This window comes from Myotis myotis, unplaced genomic scaffold (assembly GCF_014108235.1).
Source record: "Myotis myotis isolate mMyoMyo1 unplaced genomic scaffold, mMyoMyo1.p scaffold_m19_p_11, whole genome shotgun sequence".
NCBI lineage: Eukaryota > Metazoa > Chordata > Mammalia > Chiroptera > Vespertilionidae > Myotis > Myotis myotis.
Window position 1 is genome coordinate 56,641,224 of NW_023416315.1, and position 25,007 is coordinate 56,666,230.

The window sequence follows — 25,007 nt, forward strand, 5'->3', positions numbered from 1 at the left end:
GCCCGGCCTGCCCCCTCTCACCGTTCAGAAGCCCTCAGGGGCTGGAGGTGACCCCGTGATCAGGGGAAGGCAACGCCCCATCACACCTCTGCTGCCGCCATTGCTGTCAGTGCAAGCCTCGGCCAGCCCTGGTTACCTGCACCTCTGGCAGCCCTGGGTGGCTGGGGGGCTGAGGGTACTGGAGGTCTCCAGAGGCAGGCACACAGAGCAGCCAGCATGCCTTCCACCCGGCAGGGCTGAGGGGACTGCGCACCACCATCTTGTGGCTGTGGGTGCCGCCATCTTTGAGGGCAGGGCAGTCAATTAGCATATTCCCTCCTTATTGGCTGTGGGGGCCACCATCTTTGCAATGGTGTGAGGGTCAATTAGCATATTCCGTCTTTATTAGATAGGATAAAGAAAGGTTTTAAAGAATGAGCATTTAAGGAGAAAGGGCATAAGTAAATAAAAAAGTAAAATGGAAGGAAAGATAAACTTTAAAGTCAAATGTGAATAGAGAGATATATAGAAAAATATGAAAAAACATGTTGTGTAAAACATGAAAATCTAACAATACCTATTCAAAGAAAAGAACAGAAAGAGAAGAGGCATAAAATAAATCTTCAATTGAGCTAAGTAATATGGTCCTCAGAATCCACATAATGAGTGCACCTTATACTATGATGAGATCATTTAAATACTTAAAAAGAAAAAATATTTTCCATCAATGAACTCCAAAACAGACTGGTTAAAGGGTGAACACTTATCTATAGAGAATAGTATAGTCTCTAAAGTGAGGATTAGAAAAACAGAGACATATAAGCATAACCAATGGACACAGACACTAAGGGGATGAGGGCAAAAGGGGGGGGGGGAGGAATGGGAGGATAAGGACACCTATGTAATACCTTAATCAACAAAGAAAATAAATAAATAAATAAATAAATAAAGTCCTTTGTCTTTAAAAAAAAGTAAACAGATGAAGAAATACAAGCAAGAAGACTGGTAAAATGTGTTATTTTCTTTCTAAGAAAAAAATTTGATTTTAATGTGATGCAGCAATTTCTCATTTGTGATACTAACAAAGGTAGAGCAGATTTAACTTACATGCTTACACAGCTCCCAATAATAAGAATTCTGATATGAAAACCAAGATGGCAGCAGTAGCAAGGGTGTAAAAGGAAAGTTAGAACAACATAGGTAGCAATGAAAGGTCCCTAGTCCAGATGAAGCAGTGAGAATTATGCAGTACTGCTTCCTGTAAATAGGCCCTACCATTGAGTTAGATCACCACTGCTCTATTATTTGTAAATAATTACTCTATTAATTCAACAACAATATACAAGCACCTATATTGGGCCAAGGCTTGGAGACAGACAGAGTATATAAAAAAAAGAATGTGGCACAGTCATTAAGATAGATGTAATTCCTCCTGACTTCCATTCCTAAGGAAAAAAGTGTGATTTTCTACGGTTTGGTGTCATGCTGTACTTATTCACTGGGCTGGTCACTGGCAGTGTGCAAGAGAATCCTGTCACAAAGAATAATCATAGGCATTTCTCTGCCAGCCTTTCTCCCTGCATTCCTGAGAATTTTGCATATCACTACCAACATAATCCTCTCTCTTAATTCAGTTATGACGAGGAGTTGGAACTTGTTAATGTATGTGGATTTAAAGAAGACATTACAGTTGAAAATTATGAGATGCCTCAATCTCCCTTAAAGAAAAACATTTTCCTGTCTTTCAAAATTCCTGGAATTTCTTAATAATATAGGGGACCTGGAGTTGGATCAATATGCCCAAATTACTGATCACTTCAATTTAAAACCTATCACTCAATACAGGGAAGGTAAATTAGTCACGTCGATGATTCATTATAGTCTTCACGCTTTAGAATTGAACAGACTTTTCTTAGTGAATTATTCAGTAAATTAATCTTACGGTGTGCATGCACAGCCTTAATTAATTAATCCCGCTGAACCTGAGATCAATGATGCATGGATGTACTTGGTGACTTTAAGCAAGTAGTATTACTTTACTGAGGCATTTCTCCTTGTATTTTGCTTTCCCTGAATCATCAAAATGAGCCTGGCAGTAGCTATGCATCTCTCTTCCCAAATACATCTCTTTTCTCCCAATGTACATTTCTTACAGGGGTGACTTGAGCATTATGGTAGAAGTCTGTAAGCTAATGATGCTAACTCTTAAAAGGTCACAAGTCATACTCTGGATATAGAGTGGACACTTTGGTGGGTGCATTAATCCACCCCTCTCAGATATCACTTAGGATCTCAATCCTTTCTATTCCAGAAAGATACAAACAGCCATCTAAAAGCCCTAAAAAGTACCCAAGGACTTAATGTGTCCTTTACTCAGCACAGTCAACTTCATTCTACTAACAAATATTCGGATATAACTGACACTTCCCCAAGCCTATCATTTGCATTATCTCATTTGTTCCCCTATAATAGTTCTATGTGAGAGATAAGATAGATTTTATTAATATTTGTATTTTACAGTTGAGGAAACGGGGGCTCAAAATCCCACTGCTTATTAGAGCTATTCAATATCTATCAAGGTAGCAGCTGAGCAGCCAACAGCATCTTTGGTATAATTGTGTCTTGTTTTCCTTATGTGTTTTAAAGGGGCTTATTCTAATGCCTCTCGTGGGCTGCTCCTACATGATCCTCCTTTCAGAAGTGGGGGAGGCGGAGGCATTTGAATGGGGACCCATGGAGAAAGCTCTCTAGCACCTTCCAAAGAGCCCTGTTCTGCCTTTCTGAAAGAATCAGGGTGACAGTGTTTATTCTTTACCAATCACTACAATGTGCAATAACTAATGAAAGCTCTAATTGTTTTCTTCCACTTGTTTTATCCTTTCTTTGTGTGAATCCTTTGCAATCAACTGGAGGGTAGCTCAGTCTGAGGTTGCTAATTCAGTGATTGCATAATCAATTGAGAAAAATTGCATGAACCAGGAAAAGGGATGAATAATTGGAACAATAATGAACTAAAAGGAAGGAGGGATAAGCAATTGCATGTGAATTTTTGGGATTCTGGTATAAGATAGTAGATTGAGTCAGTCATGAGAGAAAAGGAGTTAAAGTCAGGTTTTACCAGTATTATCCAGCTATAAGATCCAGACTTTTAATTCTATACATTAAAATTACATAAATGATTGACCATATGGTAACAGCACTGTTCTTGGCACAACGTGCTACCAATCCAGATAGATAAAGTTCCTGCTTTCGGAAAGGAGTTTTGGAAAATAAGCTGAAAGGGGCCAGTTAACTGTAATGGGAAAAGAAAGGCATTTGCAGTCAGAATCCCAGATCTGCCATCTGCATGTCTTGTCATTTCTTTGTTTTTCAGCTTCATTATCTTTAAAAAATAATACTGCCTCATAGTATTGTTTTGAAAATTAAATGTCACTAAAGTGATGGGGACTTAGTACGCATCAGAACCAGTAGTTGGTTACTAGGCCTCCAGTCTCGGAGGGCAGAGACAGCTCAGCTCTGTTTGCTGTGGGCAGAAGCTAGGAAGAAAAATCTCCTCAAAAATAGACAAATGTGCTCTAGAGACCTCCTTAAGGAACTGACATTACTTCCAAAAGATGTCTAAATATTTTTTTTTCTTCTGAAAAATAATTCCTTTAAACAATTCCTGGTAGAAATAGAAAACATAATCTTCCATCTTGAATAATAAATAAAGTAATCCATAATTTATCATATTTTCATTCTAGATCTTTCAATAAGAAAAATGTCAGTCATGAAGAAGGTGCTCAAAAACATGTATCATGTAAATTAACAGAAAAGTTCGTTTTATGTCATGAAAGTATTTGAATGGATACTGAATACTCATGAAGTTAACTTATTTCATCATGAGCTTAATGTATTAAAATGTATTAATTATAAATTTATTTATTATAAATTAATATTTTAAATTGGTTGTTCACATGCATTGTAGGTTCCCCCTACTCTTTTTTTGTACATAATAGTAATAAGATAAATAAAAGTATAATAGCAACAACATTGTAATGCTTATTGATGCTCATTGTGTGCCAAGCAACACAGCAAGCTATTTGGCAGACTTTCTCACTTATCCTGCCAGCCACCAGATGTGATAGATATCCTTATTACCCAATTTCACAGAGGAGACAACTCAGCCATAGATAAATTAATGTTATGTATGTTGATATTAAATTTATTTAAAGTCAATTAACAGCTTCTTGGTAGCAATGCCAAATATTTACCTTTTATCTTTTTAGAAGTACAGTGACATGATATTTCCATGGGATAATGTAGACTCTAGTGCTATTTCTCATTAAAAATAGCAATACTTTAGATGGTAAAGTTTTTACCACCTAATAAGCTATTCCAAGAGTTAGAAGTGTTGGGCTCTAGTCTTGGCTTTGCTGCTCATTGATGAGCAAGTGGAGACCTTCTACCTATACATACTTAAGAGTTCTTCCTGCCTGCAGAGAATGAGGGCATGGCTACATGTGGCTAAGAGAGTGCATTGGAAGGATGGGAGGAGACCATGGGGTCTGTGTTCTGTCAAGACAAGAAGCAGGATTTATTACTTTGTAGCTCTCGAAGCAATACTGCTTTTCCTACTATGATATGCCTGGGTCCCTGAAGAAACATTCCCTTGGGCAAACTCTCAGATTAACAAGCAATAAATATATAATTCCAGTTCTTTTCTTTCAATCAACAGAGTACATTCAATTGCAAGTGACCTGCTCTAACTTGCTAAGGAAGGAAACCATTTACATACTTTTGCCCCTTAATTATTATTGTCAATAGATTACTTGTAAAACATGCCAAAAATTGATGGAAACACAACAGGGAACCTAAGATAACTTATGGTGTGTATTTAATAGATATTTGTTCAATTAAATATATTTAAAAGGAGGAAAGAAGTCAAACAACAACTATTTTATTCTTTGACAACATCCAATATTAAAGAAATAAATATTTAAGCATATCTCAGTTAAAAAAAAACACCACCACCATAATGTTACTGAGGGAGGAGGGGTCAGAAACATTTAATTATCTTTTTCCTGATATTAAAAAATTCCTTTTCCTATAAAAAGCTTCTGATGGGAAAGTATAAAAATTAAGATCTAGATTTTAATCACATTTTTATTGCAAAGACAAAATTGTAACAAAGCAATTAATATAAAGAAAATGGGAAATCATCATTAGCCCATTATTCTCCACTTATTTTATTTTTAAAAACTATTGTCTATAGGGATAGGTGTTTAATATGGTTGTAATGTGTGAAAAAGATATGAAGAATTTTATGGGTGGTCATTTGAAATTTCTATGGAATCTACTGAAAAAGCAGTACCCCTTTTCAGAAAATATCTAAAAAGCTGTTTCAGACTTGTGCTAATCCATATTTATAAGAATGTCATATGTACAGAGGAGAATATATATGTATATATTGCAGATTCACTTGAATCATAAATATTGCATAAAAAGGATAAGAAAACTCAGTACATGAACTGGGTTATAAAATGGAAATTGATTGAACTGAGACATTTTATATCTAGGTTGTAATTAGTGACTGTGTTATTTGTAACCACATACAATTGTTCCATTCACTCCCTCCTTCCTTCAAACTAGAGATAGCCTGGGGTCCAAACAAAAGAGCCTCAGCACAGTATGGAGGGGAGGAAAATGGCTTTGGGTCCCAGCCCTGCCAGAAACTAGTTGTATGACATTGGACAAATTACTTAATAAGTATTGTGATCCTTAGCTTCCCTAAATGTAAATTGGGGGAAAATAATGGCATCTAATTTACAGAGTGGTTGTACATGTGGAATACTTGGGCAAATACGAAATGTACAGTAAACACTAAATAAATGCTACCTTTGCTTTTTTGTTGATAACTTTGCTGTTGATATATTTACGAAGCTATTAACTTAAGATGCATATTATATATATTATTAGGTATTGCATGTTTAACTATGATGCTAGTTATATGAAGTGACAAAATGTTAATTTTTAATCCATATCATTGCTGGAACTCAACATTTTGTTTGCTGAATAAAACCATTTTTTTTACAAATGAGTAATTTAGCATCACTTTACAGTGAGGTTGTTGGTTCTGTTTTTCTTTAACTAAGGCTGTTTGGATAGGATTGGCCAGAAATGGTTAGTTTTCTCTGGAAGTTACAAAAACCATGATTAGCCCCACTAATCAGGTATAGAATCTGTTTATCGAAACAACTAAATTACTAAGCAAAAACTAAATTAAAAACACACAATTTGGAATGACAACTGAATGGCTATAATTTGAATGATTTAATTGAGCATCCTCTCTGTCTCTCTGTCTCTGTCTCTGTCTCTGTCTCTCTCTCTCTCTCTCTCTCTCTCTCTCTCTCTCTCACACACACACACACACACACACACACACACACACACCACTTAATTTTAAATAACATAACCTAAGAATTATACCAATGGCCAGGAGTTATGAACTACTCATCACTAACAAAACATCAATAACACTGAAAAATAGCAACAAAAATCAAAAGGCAGAATTAAGGATTCAAGTTTTCAAAGATTGCAACCTGCTGTCGAGGAGTGAGAGAGAAGGGGTGATGGCAGGTCCAGCCATGCACAAGTATCAACACACCTCCAATCACATTCCTTTTTATGTTCTCCCTTAGTAAACACAGAAGGCTTTATTCTGGAAATCTCAGGGATGAAAAGAGATTTGCAGACTTCACATCTCACAAAGGTGACAGGTGCAGTAGCAAAGCCAATAGATCTTTTGGTGCTTTCATATAAGGACCTTATAGTTCTAGAAAAGGATTCAAAATTCTGTCGGAGGATCTATCTTATTGCAACAACTAGAGGTCCGATGCACAAAATTCATGCAAGAGTAGGCCTTCCTTCCCCTGGCTGCTGGCACCAGCTCCCCTCTGGCACCCAGGACCCGAGCTTTGCTCCAGCCGCTGCCAGGCACCCGGGACCCGGGCTTCCCTCCGACCCCAGCTTTGTCCGAAAGGATGTCTGGAATGAGGTCAGGAATGACATCCAGTCTAATTAGCATATTACCCTTTTATTATACATAATTACGTGGCTTCAATTCAAACTCCCTGGAAATAAGGCAGCATTAAAGTTATGGGGACATAGAATGTTACTGAAAGAATCAATATGTATTTGTTTATGATAATAATCAAAATCATAGCTAATTAATATCTGCTCAGTATTTATAAAGTTATGACACTGTATAGAGAATTGAGCAGTATTTTAAATAGTGAGAACAAAATGATTAGAGATGCAGCTCTCTGTCAGCTTGAATTACCTAAATAATCTGAATGCAATGTTGTCTTTGCTCTTTCTTATGTACCTTCTCCCCTAGCCCCAACCCAACCCCTTAACTTGGCTAAAAATCACACTTACCATTATTCACCCAGCTATATAAATGGCTCTTGCTGTGTGTGTGTGTGTGTGTGTGTGTGTGTGTGTGTGTGTGTGCACATGTGCAATTTTATCTTGGAGGAAAATTTTACTCTACCAATAACACTTCTTTTACCCATTGTTGGTTATACTCTGCAAATGACCTTGTACAAAATGATTTCACAATATTAAAGTCTGTGCTTCTTTGCCCGACTGGTATGACTCATTGATTGAGCATCAACCCATAAACCAAGAGGTCACAGGTTCAATTCCCAGATTTCAGGCTCAATCCCCAGTAGGAGTTGTGCAGGAGCAGGTGATCGATGATGTTTCTCTCTCATCAGTCTTTCTATCTCTATATCCCTCTTCCTCTCTCTCTAAAAATCAATAAAAACATATTTTTAAAAAATTTAAAGTCAGTGCTTCTCTGAAAAGAAAATGGTTGCTTATCCATGCATATTTGTGTAAATGAAGGACAGCTATGTAATGAAAAGGTATAAATGTGTGTGAATTGAAGAAGAGAGTGTACCTAACGCTGTACACTCAGGTAGGTTTGTGAATGAGATATAGATAATGCTTGAAGAGCATGGGTTTCAAGAATGTGTTTTTTCTACATATATGTATGTGCATAGATATACATATAGTACTTCTTAGGATGCAATTTAGCACAATGATAAACCTGAATTCTACAGCTCAATTTTTTTGTTTTCAAATTCTAGGACCAACATTTATAAGCTGTGTGACCTTGAGTAAGTTATGTGCGCACTGTTTGCCTGAGTTTTCTCATCTATAAAGTGGTCATAAGATTTTTATGTACCTTATGGAATTGTAATAAAGACTAAATAAAGGAATCTTTTAAAAGGCTTAGCCCTGGTACATAGTAACCAGTAAATGTTTTTTTATTATTATCTCTACCAAAAAGAAAGAATATATGCTCTAGGAAATAGAAGTGTGCTTGCTGTATATGTGTTAGAAAGCAACACTGTCTATGACAAGCATGTTTTTATGATGTTCTTCTTTCTCTCCCCATAAATGTTGGCACCTTCTGTATCATTAAATAAAGTGAAAATAAGAATAGTTAGAAACATGCCTGTGTATTGGCTCAAGAACTATTAAGTTCATTAAAACAAAATTAAGTATTCACAAGAGAATGAATCAGAACAAAGAATTTTGAAATGGCGAGATCCTGCTATACAAGGCCTTGTAATCACAGAAACTGGTGAAACAAGAGGTAGCAAAGGAGTGGTTATACAGTACAAAGAAACTGAGAATATTGAAATGGAAGAAAAAATGTACAAATGCATAGTCATACATGATGAAAATACAAAAATTTAATAGCAGTAATTTCACTCTAAAATTTATCCTCATGTTACATACGTTACATCAAAAAAGATCTGAAACTGTGAAATGAGCACATGCTAATTCAAAAAAGTAGTACATCTTATTCTTAGCTTTGGTAATTACTATAAAATAATATAAAATATAGCTTTTCAAAGTAAAACTAAAAGCGAATTTAAATTTAAAAACTAAAAGCGAATTTAAATATATTCTCCAAATCACTATTTGAGAGAGATAGTTCATAAAGTAAAAGATGAAGAAAAAATGAAGCATAAAGTATCAAATGAAAATAGAAAATTGAGAGAAAAGAAAATATGAGATGATTAAATCTCACATTTAAAAGTGAATACTCAAGTATCAAAAAATAAAGAAATAAAATCCAATTATATATTTTTAAAAAACTTACTGAACAAATGGCACAAAATAATTAAAAATAAAAGTGCAGCAAACAATTCTCAGATAAGGTAAAAGAGAAGAAATAGACGGGAGCACCGTGAGTTTCATAAAAATTAGAATTACCAGCAAAACATTTTAAACAGAATAGTAATAATTAATTATGTATAAAATTCAAAATGTGTTTTTAAAAAACTATTAGAATTTGACCAAAACACAATAGGTGAAAAAAACAACACACAAATACAGCAACAGATCAGGTAGTAAAAAAAAAAAAAAAGAAAAAGAAAAAAAAGGAAATTATAATATAATCAATATAGGGAATGAATATATATGAAACGTATGTGTGTGTGTGTGTGTGTGTGTGTGTGTGTGTGTGTGTGTAACTGGCCCTCTTCAGTAAAGAATAGAATCTTTTTTTCAATTATCCAAATAATTCAAAAACTAAAAAAGTGAGACAATTTAAAAAAATATAATTGTATGGCCACATTTCTGGCCAAAATGCAATAAAATTTGAAATTTATAAGAAAATTTTAAACAAGAACAAACCCAATAAATATACAGCACTTTAGATCTTAAAAAGTAAAGTGATCATTGGGTTAAGAGAAAAGCCAAACTATAATTTTCAACAAATACTACTATTTGTTGAACATTTGATTTTTCTGTCATTGTACTATATCCTTACAAGTATAGTATTTCTTTTAATCTTGCAAAGCATATAAGGTAAGTAATTTTACTATAAATTACAAGTGGATACTATGAGTTGGAGTTCCTTTCACAATATGTGCAGAAATCAAACCTAAGCCTGCTTCACTAGGCCCAGGTTCTTATTAACCATGCTATATTTTAAAATTTTAGATGAGACCAAAGCAATTACTAGAGCCAAATTCATAGTTACAAATGTTCTCAATACCAAATAAGAAGGATTTTTTTAAAAAGAGCTTAGCATTTAACTCAAGAAGTTACAAAAAGAAAGGAAACAAAAATCCGCATTAAATTAGGAAGACGTAACTACAAAAAATGAGTAATAAATTATAAAATCAAAAGCAATAGAATTATTAAAATTCACATAATTCTGGTAAGGCTTACCAAAACTGCATGATAAAAATGTAACTAAAATTAGAAAAAGAAAATTAGTAATTTGTAGAATAATTAAATTTAACAGAATCATATGTACAATTATGTGATAAAATTGTAAGCATTTTCATTAAATAAATAATCAATAGGGAATTCATAATTTACCAAAATTCATGAATGAGGGTGTATAAAATATGAATAATCAAATGACTTAGAAAAATGTTATACTTATAAAAACTTTATAGAAAAGAATTTGAGCTTTTTACCAAAAGTGCTGGGTCATTCAAATATTTAAAGAACTGATAATTCTCATGCTCTATAAACTTTTCAAGAGCATAGGGAAAAGAGGAAACCACTAATTAATTTCATATAATCAGTGTTATTGATATAAGTATGAGCCAAGTAAAAATCAAAAAATATTTTTAAACTTTAAATTAGTCTCAGTTATGAATGTAAATGCACAAAGCTTTAGCAAAATACTGGCAAATGGAATTCAACAGTATATTTAATAGAGTAATATATCATGACAATTAAAGTCATTGAATTTGAAAATGTGTTAATAGAAGGAAACTAAAATTTGATACATCATATAACAGTTCCAATAAGAGTATTACATACACAAATCCCAATGCAAATAAAAACAAAATATTTGATAAAAGACAATTTTTAATATCACATATAACACCTACCTTAGAACAACCCCAGTCCCATCTTAGTAGTAAAAAAAAAAAACACCCCAAACTAATAGATTTACTGTTAAACTATAATAAGAGGGATTGCCTCAACATTATTATTGTTTTATAACAGTAATATAGCTATATTAACAGTTTTATAGCAATATAAACATCAGCCCAATTCACAAAGATGTTAAATTAAAAAAAGGTATATATTGCAAAGCAAGGAACATTCTTTCATTAGTTATGAATTATATACTTTTATATCAACTAAGCCAAATAAATTCAAATTTTAGAAAAAATGCATTGATTTTATATGACAGACTCACCTATTAGTAGAACTCTTGCTATACATAACTAAAATCCACAAATAAATATTTTAGTTATACCCGTCATTTTTAATTAGCTTTTATAAAGATAAATCTTTTTATAGTATTTCCATCCTAATAGTGTACATTGTGACACCAGTTTTAATAATATTCACAAAAACACATATATTTTGATGCAGAAATGAGAAGTTTGTCCTTATTTTTGAAAGAAAAAAAGAGTAATTTTTTTTTAAGAATAAGATTTGCATATACATTATGGAAGATACCGACTTAATTCCTGGGAAGATGGGGTTAGAAGTGTCCGCTGATTGTGAACAGCTCAACAGCATGGAGTCCTCCAGGTTGGTGTATCTGAAAACGTGACCCACCTGGAGATCCATGGTGTCGAACAATGAACTTTCCAAACCAGCAGGGTCTCCATAAAGTGAGGGGAGCTCCTCTTCACCATCGTTGGTTGGAGAACACACAACCTACGTCTACACTAGCCCAAATTAGTTTCTGTCCTTCGGCTTCTCTGTTAGAATTTCCTCCATCCATTCTCCATTTCTGGCCCATTTTTAAGCTCCTGGCTCTGATGTATGTTTCCCAGACTCCAGATTAACCCCAGGTCTGAACATTTTACCTTTGATAAAGAAAAATGAACATGAAAACTAGCAAGAAATTACAGGTTGTGCCTACCTTATCATGAAGATCCAGAAAGTACCAAAGTGTGGCTGTTGTATAACAAATATAGTAAACTGTACTTGGTGAGCAAATATTTGCACCTTGCTTTGGAATTTGGAATTTCAAATTTCAACTACTATATTTGATTGAAGTTTTCTATATTTACACAGCGAAGAAAGGATGACATGCTAATTGTCCTGTGTAAAAACTGACCTAGGATTGGGCTTCAACCAACTTTTAAAGATCTACTTGTTTACGATTTGCTCTTTTACGTTCAGGGTTGTCTTAAAGCTGTTCCATCTTCACTGTAGTCTGTTCCTGGTGCCCCTGGAGCTGCATTTCCTGGGATTTGTGGAATCTACTTTTGCTCTGCTTGCTCCTCTGTGTTCCTCTGCTCCTCACAGATGGGCACACCAGCTGCTCTATAGCCCTGCAGTTGTATCTCCCACAAACATCGCCACTGTCCCTATGCTGGACTAAGGTGCAGGGAGACCAAGTCCCTGCACGAGTTCAAAGGACCAAGAAAGTAGTGTGTTTAACACATGTCACAACAAAAGGTCACAGAGAGGCAAAGCAACCTTGAGAAAGAAAAACATGGTTGGATGCATCATGATCTCTGATTCAAAGCATACTATGAAGTTACAATAATCAAAACAATAAGGTACTAGCACAAAAACAGACCCATGAATCAATGGAACAGAGAGAGCTCAGAAATAGACCCTCACGTTTTATGGTCAATGAATCTAATACGAAGGAAGCAAGAACATATAATGAAGAAATAACAGTCTCTGCAACATATAGTGTTAGGAAAACTGCAGATACATGGCATAATAACTATAACAAATAAATAAGTAAATAAATAAACAAATAAGTTTAATCCACCTGCTTCCGATTTTTAGATGTTAACTGGGGCTATGTGTATTATTTTTTAATGAGAGATAAAAATTAAAATGTATATACCTTTGGAAGACACAATAGGTTAACTGCTCACCTCTTATGAAGGTGTTAGCTAAGTCCAAACTCTTCTGAAATGTATACCAATTATTAATTCTCAAAATAATTCTAATTACCAATTACTAGCAGCTGGCTGCAAAAACAGATAGATGAATAGACAGATAGTTGAGTTTAAAAGAAAGCTCATAGTATGAGTGTTAATAGTCAATAATTATTTTCATATTTTGATCCGAGAGTAGGCTTTGATTGAGCAGTAAGGACCCTGAAGCCTGTTGAAGGTGGAAAGAACAATGATCTGGTAAGAGGAGGCTGAAGTGTTAAAGACAGCTCTTCATTTATCTAATCTAGTTTAACTTAAGAATCCCATTCCATTATGTACCGGCAGTTCTTCCTCTCTGGCCATGCATTAGCTTAGCATAGTTAGAGGTAGGCGCACACACTCTTGTGGAAGAAAACCTGGATTTCACTCTCACCTTGGGGCTTTAACAATTTATAACCAGCAACATCTTAGCAAGTCACTTAGCCCCCGAGTTCATGCTTCTCCGTGTAATATTTGAAAATAGTAAGTTTTGTGAATAAGAGAATGTACATGCAAGTTCTTTGTAAGTTGTAAAGCTTACACATTTAAGAAAAATTTAATATTGTTTTAATAAATGCAACTGATCGAGAAGCGAAAGGGTTGTGTCCTTACCACAGATAGGATTAAACAGCATCTGTATGTTCCTAACAATAGTAATGGAAAGAAGGAGGAAGAGTGACAGGTGGGAAAGGCCACAGTGGGTTCATTAACATCTAAAGACCATTGACATTTGTGTCCCTACCCTACAGGCTCATGTGAGCAGCTGCTGCTGCTCTGTTTGGTTCACCCGAGCACAGCCCGTGATAGATGCTACATAACTATCTGGTGGGTGAAGAAATACAGGCTTTTCTTCCCTGTTGGTCAGTAATCAGGGTGTCTGTTTTCATATCTGCCTAGAAAGCAAAGCCACAGTGACACTGGAAACCTGCCATTCAAGCAACTGAATTGCCTCACTCCATTTCACCTGAATACAGATGCAAGCCCACTGTACCTTTCCACTTTTCCAAGAACCAGGGGCCACTGCTCTATGTCCTATATGCAATTCAGAATTGTTTGGGTCTTGAAAAGATGTTTTCACTTTCCCAATGCAGTGGTCTCCGTATGGGGGTTCCTACAGTCCAGGGGTGATGAAAGATAACCTATTGGTTTGCAGGAAGAATTTATTTTTATCTTGTACTTTAACAAATGTGCATATAGACTATTATATACTTAATCAAATGATATCCCAACCATCTATATAATTTATAAATACATATACATTTATTAATCAGGGCTCAAAATATTATTGTGATTAGAGGTATGTAATGGACATCCTCCATACCCACCCATGACTCTCCTGTCTTCCAGTGTCCTCCTGCCAACTTTCATACGCCTACTTGGCTTCTCTGTGTCTGAGAGCTATTTCAGGAACCTCGGAAGTCTGCTCTGCCCACCTCTTGTGAAAGCTGGAAATATCCCAGGAATCTCTAGCCCCTAGAAACAGCCTTCAAATGGTGATTATTTCAGCCAATGGTATATTAATACCCCAGCTCCTGCAATCCTCAGACAAGATAATTACGAGGCTTGTGATATTGCACCATTTCATAGAATTTTCTACATGTTTGAGTTCCAGTCACCCTCTGAGGTGCCCAGTTTAATAGAAAACCTTTTGTTTGCTCCCTGCCCTTCCCTGTTTCATGTCTCCTTGTCTCTATATAGCTCCTGGCACTTACTTCCCAAGCAGAAGCAGGGTCTTGTTTCTGAGAGTACTCCAAACCAAAACAGGTGTGGAGTCACAACCATTCAGATGCGACTGCTCCAAACATGGCCCTGTTTTAGTGACGATCAAGGCAATGTGCTCACTATCACTGACCGAGCAAAACCAGCCCCGTTTTACGTCTCTATGGCATAGAGTAATTGCAGTGGGTAGAATAGCTAAGAAACATGCAAGAAAACTTGGCAGAAAAACTTTAGGTCTGTCCTTAGACTGGTTTAAGGGTCCCTTTTTCCCCTTTCACCAGTGCCTCTAAGGTCCACACTGGGCTGCTCTCGGGTTCTGAGTAGAAGGACATGGTGGTGACGACAGTATCAGAAATAACTCTGCTTTCGTTTTGCTGGAATTACTTTTCTCCCATTAATTCACACAAACAAAATTGTGGCTCGCTAGGTTGCTGTGTTTGTTTTGTTTATTTAAACAGACTTCAATGCCTCCTGGAAAATGAAAGGAAAAATAATGACGATAATAAAAACTAAGCACTCCCGATGAGAGATGATTCTTCTTGAATCAGATACTTTTCAGTATGTAGCTTCCCTCGGGAATTTGCAAGAGTGCATCCAATTCTAATATTTATCACCTAATCCAAGGCACTGTCTTTGAATCTTTCCTTCCAAATATTAACTCTGAAGGTTATGATGTTCTTAAAATAGGCTTTTGAGTTCAAGGAACTATAATATGGGAGATGGAGTCCTACACTTTATATTTTACAATGTACATGAACACATTAGGAAGAAGGATGAAGAATTTTATATTCTCTACATGCATCTGCTGTGTTGTGTCTAAAGGGAGTAGTGGAATACTTCTCAAGTATTTTAAATTGATGCCTTCTTAATTACTTAATTTGAAGGACACATATTCTGGCTCTCAGTGACATGAATTAGACGCATACATGTTACACTTCTTAGCCAACAGTATGCAAAGATGTGACATATCTTGGAAAATTTTTCATATTGTTTATCTCACTTCTGTAATAGGTGGAGATCAGACAGGTTAGTAAGGATCCCCTGATAGCCCCACTACAAAATCCACTGAGTTTAGAATCAGTGGTTAAGATTCCTCTTGGGGTAAAGCTGCTCATTCACATTAAAAAGTCAATGAGCAGTCATTTGGCACAAAGTTCTCTCAGGTGTAATGGACATTCTCCATACCCACCTGTGACACTCATGTCTTCCAGTGCCCTCCTGCTGGCTTTGAGATGCTGACTTTCCATTTTGCCAAGTGATGGAATTTCAATATGGAATCAGCTTTTCTTTTTAAGTAATAAAGAGCAACATATGTGTAGAACCCCTGGAAATTGTTCATCTTTTGAGAGCAATGGCCTATGCCCTCAAGCTTAGTATTAAAATTACACAAATTATAAAGTATGAGAGATTACTAAGAATATAATCAAAATATTGAAATTCAAAATCACAATGTTCCTTGGTAATGTTCATGAAAATAATAATTGTGATGTTTTGAATTTATGTAGCACAACAAATTCACAATAAGCCATAAATCAGCCAAAACTACTTCATCACATAACATTTTCTCTCTTTGTAACTTTTTAGAATATTCTACTTTTCAATAATTGTTTTATGTATTCTTATGTTAGCAACCAGATTTAAAGTTCTTTGAACTCTTTCAGTACTGTGTCCATCTCGATAGTTAATAGTGTTGGATTTCTTTAACAAATAAAAACAGATTAATATACCACTTTGTGTAGCCATGTCATACCATCAATTTGTCTAACTTTAGAATCTACTGCATTCAATATACACTGAATAAATCCTTTATCTTTCTTTCTATTTATTATGTTTCAAGATATGTTTTGTCCTTTCTGGTCAGTTATTTCTTTCTCTAACCTTGAAAGTGAATTAGTCACTGGAACTGATCCTTTCTCTATCAGAATCACAGAAAGGCCTTCACATATTAATTAACACACACACCAACATGTAGTCTTAGTGAAATAACGAACCTCATGAATGATATAATGAATACACAAAAAAAAATGGTTATTGATATGAACTAAACAATCTCTTCTGCTGGTCAGTGGAGATAGTTCTTGTCATCAATTTAAGAGTATTTTCTAAATTTAACACTGTGCTTAGAACATTTAACAACTAATGAATTTTTATTTTTAATTCTACAAGTGCATGAAGCTAAGGTGAGGTTCTCAAATTAGTATTTAAAAAATACACCCACCATTTGTATGGATTATGAGAAATACATAAACCTTGAGAAAAATATTTCACATTCTTCAGTGTTAATTCTAACATTCTGTTCTGCTAAATTCATTTTCAACTCTTTGGGGAAATATCTAATGAACAGAAATAAGATCACGTGGAATTTATTTACTGCCATCACAATGTAGCCACTGCTGACATCAGTAACAATCCCGAGGTATTTCAGAGAAGACCATATATCCCAGTGTAAGCCGGCCTTTGTGTTTCTACTATAGAAGGGAGCACAAAACAAGTTAGGATGGTGATTTTGGATAGAGATGACACTCAGAATTTTATTTTCTTTTGTCCAGTATTCTTTTGTTTTAAAAAAACTATTAAGAACACATTGAGGAAAGATATAAACGAAGGACAAAAAAGAGAGAAATTATGATTAGATTTATAGGAAAGTCAAAATGATGCCATGCAGATATGCAAATAGGAGCTCTCCCTTATAAAATACCACAAAAGCTATAACTGCTTTTACTTTTCATGACTAGTATTAATGAATGCTAAAAATGGCTCTAACAGTGGTGCCACCCCAACCCTTTCATTGTACTCTGAGTCGCACCTAGGTATTCAGCAGGCAAACACAGGAAACAAAAGCAGGGAAATGAATAAAAGATAAACTGTTTTCAATTAAGAAAAATGCCCCCGCACTGCTTTCCAGCTCAGGCACTCATTTATTACAAATCTGCTCTCTTTTTCTTTTTGGCACCACTTGGTAATTTTACTTCCTAAAAGGATACAGCATGAAGGCTATTGAGCTGGAAGCAAATATGAGATCAAATAACCTGTTTATATATGAATACATAAATGCAATAGCAGTTTTACCATGAATATGCTGGTAAATTCTTCAGTCTAGATCTCTCTACTAAGACTTGTAGACCCAATAGCATACCCTAAAGCTCCTCTAACCTGCACAGTGTTTCTCAAACTCAAATGTTCAAAACTGAACTAAGTTTAGAAGACTGGCCTCATCCTCATAGCCCAGTTGGCTATCCCAGAAACCTTCTGGTCTCATATTTTTTGGCTAACCTACCATCACTGCCATCACTACCACCACACTTACCCAATCACCCAGGTCAATCTATCTTGTCTCTTTATTTTACTTTTTTTTAACTGCAGAATTTAACTCATTTACATTTTAAGTAATTATTGACACATAATCATTTATTATTGAAAATTTTAAAATAAATTTTTCTGGTTGTTTCATAGATTCATTGTTCCTTATTTCTTATCCTGCTGTTTTTTAATGTATGTGTCTTGACGCATCTTGGAATAAGTATAGTTTGACTGCTTTACCCTGTCTCTTTAATAGTTTTCCAATCCATTTCCTCCAACTTCAATATTGACTTAATTTTGAGACCATCTTCCTTTCTTATCTCATTTATTAATCTGGCCTTCATCTTTTCAGTCTTCTTGCTAAAATCATTTTGTATTCTTCAATCATAGTCATTTCTTTTAAACACAAATCAATCATTTCTACTCCTTGGTTAACTCTTTAAAGATATTTCACTTTCCTAAACTCAACCTCGTTAAGGCGATATGAGCCTTAATATCTGTCATTGCCAGCTTATGAAGTTACATCTTCCCCATCAATTTAGTCGAGTTGTTCTGAACTACTTTCATTTAGCACACATCATGTTCTCCTCTCTGGCAATCCTTCAGCCTCATCTGATATTTTATAACCCTAAAGATATCCTTGTGTACTGTTTATTTTTAGCCAAAACCACTCTAAATACACAGATATGAGTGTACCTGCACACAAAAGGCAGAAATACTAACTCTAAAAGCACTCAGCCTTATATCTTTCTGGGTTGTATGGGCTTTCTATTTACTGAATAGTCATCTATCCTGGAGAGTACCACATTGTACCTAGAAAAATAACCTATCCTAATGATAAAATTAACATTGCCTTTAGAGGCACTGGAAGATTTCATTATAATGTTTTCCTACCTCTTGTTTAGATTAGGGAATTCAGGGAATTCCTGAGAATTCAGAAAATCAACATTTACTTTAACCTTTCATCAGCATGGAGAAATCATGTTCTTTCTCTGAGAGAATTGTGACACAGGGCTTTTCTTTGTAATAGAAAACTGAGGCTGACTTTCCAACTGTCTCTGATGAATATCATCTCATAGATCTCTTAGAAGTCGTCTAGTTCAATCCTCTAATTTCAATGTGAGGAGTCTGAAGCCCAGATGAATATCACAGTCTCTCTGAACATATCTACTATTATTGTTTTAATTTTCTTTCAGAACATCTTGGAGGTTATTTCCCCATAGCTCAAATGTTTTCATTTTCCTTTTGCATTACCTGTGAAGAGATAGAAAGATAAGTCCTAGGCTTATCTTTTGAAGCCCTGGATTATATGTTGTATGAAAAGGTAACAGAAATTTTATGATCAAGGAAACAGTCAACCCAAGAAATTCCCTCAACCTGACACAAACCACCCATTCCCTAGCCCCCTGGAAGGTGTATCAAATTAATTGTTCTCACTCATGGGCTGCAGCTTTAAGATTTTCGTGGCCAGATGCAAAGTTTTATATTCCTAAAATTACTGGAATCCAATCCATGTTTTACATGATGGCGACTGTGCCTTTTTTTCATTTACTTATTTAATTGAACATCAAGTTGATTGAGAATACTGCTTACAGGTGCTTGAGCATCCCACTGGATTCTGTATTTTTTAAAGGTGCAAAAGTGGTTTTACAAGTGTGTTTCATTAAGCAAAGCAAAACTGCAACAAAACAGAATCTCATCAATAATCGTATGTATGAGCAAAAGGGCCTATTAATCCATCGAACATAATTTGGCATTTGAGCCTTCTGCCATAAAATGGAAAAGTGATTTACCAAAGTAATATATCATTTCAGGGGCTTGGGGGTAGGGTGAGGAGGGTATAGTTACAGAAAAGTTTAAACTGAGTCAATCTTGCAGCCAAAGGAAATAGAGGGTAAGGACAAATTAAGACCTAAACTCACAATTGTTTACTAATGGAGCTATTAAATTTAATTTGAGAATCCATCTAAGAAGAATAAACTGAGTCATAGACAGAAACATCATGGCCAGAAGAACAGAAACATCAGAAAATATTCACAGAACCCAACTATCAGATCTGCATTTTAAATATAACTCCTGCACTAATGGAGGGATGGGAATGGAATGATGAAAGAAGGGCGGTAGCTCCAAGCTCACATCAAGAAGAAAAATTGGAGGATTAAACTGCTAAAATCTGGAGGATTACAAATTACATTTTATTTTAAGAGGCTTCTGCAAAGTTGTTAGGACGAAGATTCTCATTATAGATGTTCAAAATATTCATTATTCATTATAGAACATGTAAACTTTATCAAACTGGAAACGAGACCAATTGTAAGCACACAGCTTTATATTTCTACCCACAGCCCCAAACTGAAGATCAAATAAAGAATAATATTGTGAAAATAATTTTGTATAACTAAATAACCTTGTGAAACTCTACTATTATTATTTCTAGGAACATTTGATTCCATACAGATAAAACAGTCTGCTCTAATCTCCTTTGCTGATTCTAGAAAGAGTTTCCAATTCCAGGATGCAAAGTGATGCCCAGATATTCCAAAGCTGTGTGAGTTAATACTGAACCAGGAAAAAATAATGGAATCAAGATGCAGCACAAATGTAAAGCTCATGCAATGACAGACGTCAGTTGGTTAGTTTCCTTATGTCCATAATTGACAGCAAAGACAATCAGGTCCTGTTGAAGGAATACTGTCTTTTCTGAAGAATTCCTGGGGATTAATGGATGGTCAGAGTGAACTGTTGGATGCTTATAAAATACTACAGGCTTGGTGCACAAAATTTGTGCATGGGTAGGGCCCCTAGGCCTGGCCGGCGATCAGCGCCCATCTGTGGGGCAACTGAGGGGGTGATCGGGGGGGGGGGGGGCCCCTCACTGGCACCTGCCTTGGCTGGCCTGGAGCCACCTGCTTGCCATTCCGGTTTCCCGCCACCACTGGTTGCCTCCCTCCTTGGGGCGACCGGCGGGGAAATCAGGGGGCCCCTGCTGGGACCTGCCTTGGCTGGTCTGGGATCTGTGGGCTGGGGAAAGCTTCTGCATTGAGCGTCTGTCCCCTGGTGGTCAGTGCACGTCATAGCAACTGGTCATTCCACCAGTTGTTTTGCCATTTGGTCAATTTGCATATTGGGCTTTTATTATATAGGATAATAGCTTACATATTGTTAGCTTTAAAACATTAAGAATATTTTTCTGATTGAGAAGTAAATGCATATATATTATAAAAATTAACATAGAACTCCAAAATATATAAAGTAAAAGTTCACCACAAGCTTAAGAAAAACATGGGTGCCACTGTCAGTAAAGTGTAGGGAGATAGAGCTTGAATAGTAAGGGGGGGTGGTGAGCAGAGCGGAGGACTGTTCCCAGAAGTCTGATGTCAATGTCAAGGAGGTCAGGGGAATGGCAGCCTTAAAAAGAGAGAAAAGTGGGATAAAGAGTGGGATAAAGTGTTCCCTAGGACAGAGGATAGACGAGACATGACCCCTTGGTTTAATTTCACTGCAAAGGAACTTTAGTAGGAATAAAGTTCCTTAGACATCTTCAAATATTTACTAGTTTTCTCCATTTTGTTGCTTTAGCCCTTTTCATTTTGAGGCTCAGATTAACTTACTGACACCCATTTGTTTGCTTGCTTGCTTTTATGTTTAGGCCATAATTATTTATTCTGCTCATGCTGTGGATGTTTTTTGGTTTATCTTGAGATTTGTATATTGGTTTGCACCATCTTGATATTCAGGGACCATAAAGTATGATAACCCAGCTAGGGTCTCATAAGACCAATATCATCTCACTGAAGAGTTAGATGATAGTTTTCCTTTATTTGTCACAAAAAATAAATCTTGTTCATTCTATCTTCTTAAAGTATACTCTTGATTCATATAACAAAGAAAGGAAGAGAATTGACATTAACTAAATTAAACGAAGCACAACTTACCAACTATCAATAATTTAAGAAAAAGGAATTCTCTAAAAACAAAAGAACTGTTCAAAGCATATGCCTTTCCCCTCACCTTTCACAGTCAAGCTTGGCGTTTATCTAAGACAATATGATTTATTCATTTATTCAACCAGAGTTAAGCTCTACTGTATACCAGATACCATTTTAGACCCCCGTGATTTAGTGGTAAATTAGGAAGCTCTTGCCCCTACCTTCTAGTGGGATATTAAAAACATAAAGTAAAAGTTCCATAAATGACTGCATTAAATTCTAGGAAGGCATTAGACAAGTTGCTAAAATGGCTTATAAGCCAAGCCATTCTTTTAGACGGGCTGCACCAGGAAAGGCTTTTTGTGGAGGGGCAGATAATCAGACTGAATAACAGGAAGGCGCTTTCCATGCTGATCATGAGAAGGTTCCCTATGCAGAGAGCAGCATATGGCATACTCTCCATGCAGAAGCCTCAAGGCAGAAAAGGGCATATGTTCAAAAACAACAAAAACAACAGCAACAAACACTGAAAAGCAAATAAGTGTGGGCTAGAACCTGATTGAAGCAGCTCAAGACAAAAGAGGTGGGAAGCTCTAGACCTCGCACTGAAGGCCATGATAAGGAGTATAACAAAGAAAGAAAGGGGAGAATAAAAATGAGTCATCACAAACACTCCCTCAGCCTGGTAATCAAGCTTTAATTACCATCATCAATAAGTCATGCTGACAGTGTTGGAGTCCAAGGCAGGCTGCCCCCAAACATCCTACGTGGCATATTGGTTATTTTGAATGAACGTTCTGGAAAAGTAACCAGTGATGGAAGGGCTGGTTGACCTTCCATTTTCTCCTTGGAGCAGGAAGTAAATTTCCCCTGTGCAAGGTGCCCTTTTTGCTGCAAGGGGACTGAGAGAGACATTCTGATCATGAGTTAAGGAATTCAGGGTGAAAGCCTGCATAAACAAACTTGGTACTTCTTACTAATTTACTACCCCAAACTCATTCTGTTTAGATTACTCACTAATGAGCACTCAAACATAAGTTTCTTTGTTCTGTCAGCTCTTCATACATTTATTGTTTCTTTGTCTAAGTTATAAATAGCTTTCTGCTTCCATCCTTTCTTTGAGCATCATTTATGATCTCCTGTGTGCATATCTCAAACTGGTTTTTCTCCCATTAATCTGGTCTTGTTTTGATTGTATTAGTCCAACATAAGAACTCAGGAGGGGTAGAGGGGTGAGTGTCCCCCTCTCCAGAAATAGCCTCTACCCTTAATCTTCTGTGGTCTTCCTTCCCAGAAAACCATAGCCTTAGTCTAACCATGAGACATCAGACAAACCAAAATTGAGGAGTATTCTACAAAATACCTGACCAGGACTCCTCAAAGCAGTTAAAGTCCCTAAAAAGGAAAGTCTGAGAAACTGTCACAGTATCAGGAGCCTGCAGAGAAAGAAACCGCAAGTACATTTATTGTAGTATCTGGAAGGAATCTCAGTAAAAATATATTGGGTAAAAATGAAGGAAATCCCAATAGAGTATGGGCTTTTGTTAATAATAATATATCAATATTGGTTCATTAGTTGTGTCAAATGCATCACACTAATGTATTTAACAACAGAGAAACTAGGTGAGGGGTATATGGAAACTCACTATACTATCTCTGTAACTTTTCTGTGAACTCTAAAACTATGCTAAAATTAAAACATTTATCTCAAAAAATGAGTCCTAAAGTTTTGAGGCTTATGGTGGTGCCATTTCCTGAAATGAGAAAGGCAAGGAAACAGAGGAGGGATGGATGCAGAATGAGAGGAAACAGTTTTCAAGAGGCAGCAAAATTTTACTCTGGACCACTTTAAGTCAGAGATATGGTGAAACATCCAAAGAGGGAGGCCAGACAGGTGGGAATGGCATTGTAATGTTATTTACCGCAGCCAAGATATTAAAGCAACCCAAGTGCTCAATAGATGACTGGGTAACGAAGACGTGGTACATATATACAATGGAGTACTACCTGGCTACAATAAAATAAAATAAAATAAAATAAAATAAAATAAAATAAAATAAAATAAAATAAAATAAAATAAAATAAAATAAACTCTCACATTACTACAACATGGGCGGACCTACATGGTAATAGGCTAAGTGAAATAAATCAAGCAGAGAAAGACAAATGCCATATGATTTCACCTCTATGTGGAAAAGAACAAAATAAACAAAACAGAAACAGATTCATCGATACAGAGAACAAATGGAGGACTGTCAGATGGGAGGGGGTTCGGGGCTTAGATGTAAAAGGTGAAGGGATTAAGAAATACAAATTGGTAGTTACAGAATAGTCATGGGGATGTCAAGTTACAACATATACAGAATATAGTCAAATATATGTAACAACTATATATGGTGCCAGGTGAGTATTAGAATTATTAAGGGGAATCACTTCATAAATTATATACTTGTCTAACTACTATGCTGTACACCTGAAACTAATATAAGATAATATTGCATTTCAATTGTAATTGAAAAATAAATAAAGCAAAATTTTACAAAATAAATAAACAAACAAAAAAGAAAGTAGAATGGTGGTTACAGGAGGTGGTGAAGGAGAAATGGGGTGTTACTGATTAATGGGTACAAAGTTTCAGTTTGAGATGATAAAAGTGTGGGAGATGGATGATGATAATGGTTACACAGCAATGTGGATGTATCTAATTCCACTGAACTGTGCACTTTAAAATAGTAAATTTTAGGTTAAGTATTTTTTACTTCAATAAAAACAGTGAATGGCTCTGGGTAGTTGGAACACAAGCATTTATTTTCTAGTATCCCTTTCAGTATTATAAATGTAATAACAAAGAAGAGCGAAGTACACACACACACACACACACACACACACACACACACACGCATACACACTCACAAATGAGAAGTGCTGAAAAGAACAATGAAGGTGGAGAGGGACAGCTGTCTACAAGGCATGTCTCCCTGAAGTAGTGACTTGCAGTTGCTTGACTTTTTCTAAGGGTCATTTCCCAGAAGGTCTTTTCTTTAAACACCCCTGAGGCCTTCTATGACTATTCCCAAGGATGACAATGCGGCAGAGAGATGAAGACATTAACTTGCTCCAGCTCTTACTGGCTCTGTGATCTTATGTTACTCAACCT

General features: G+C 35.8%; 1 protein-coding gene across 4 annotated transcripts in view; it reads right to left on the minus strand.

Moving 5' to 3' along the window:
• The window catches only part of CHRM2 (cholinergic receptor muscarinic 2), a 135,745-nt gene that overhangs the window by 87,194 nt on the left and 23,544 nt on the right, over nucleotides 1–25,007 (minus strand). The gene's annotated exons all lie outside the window — the stretch shown is intronic.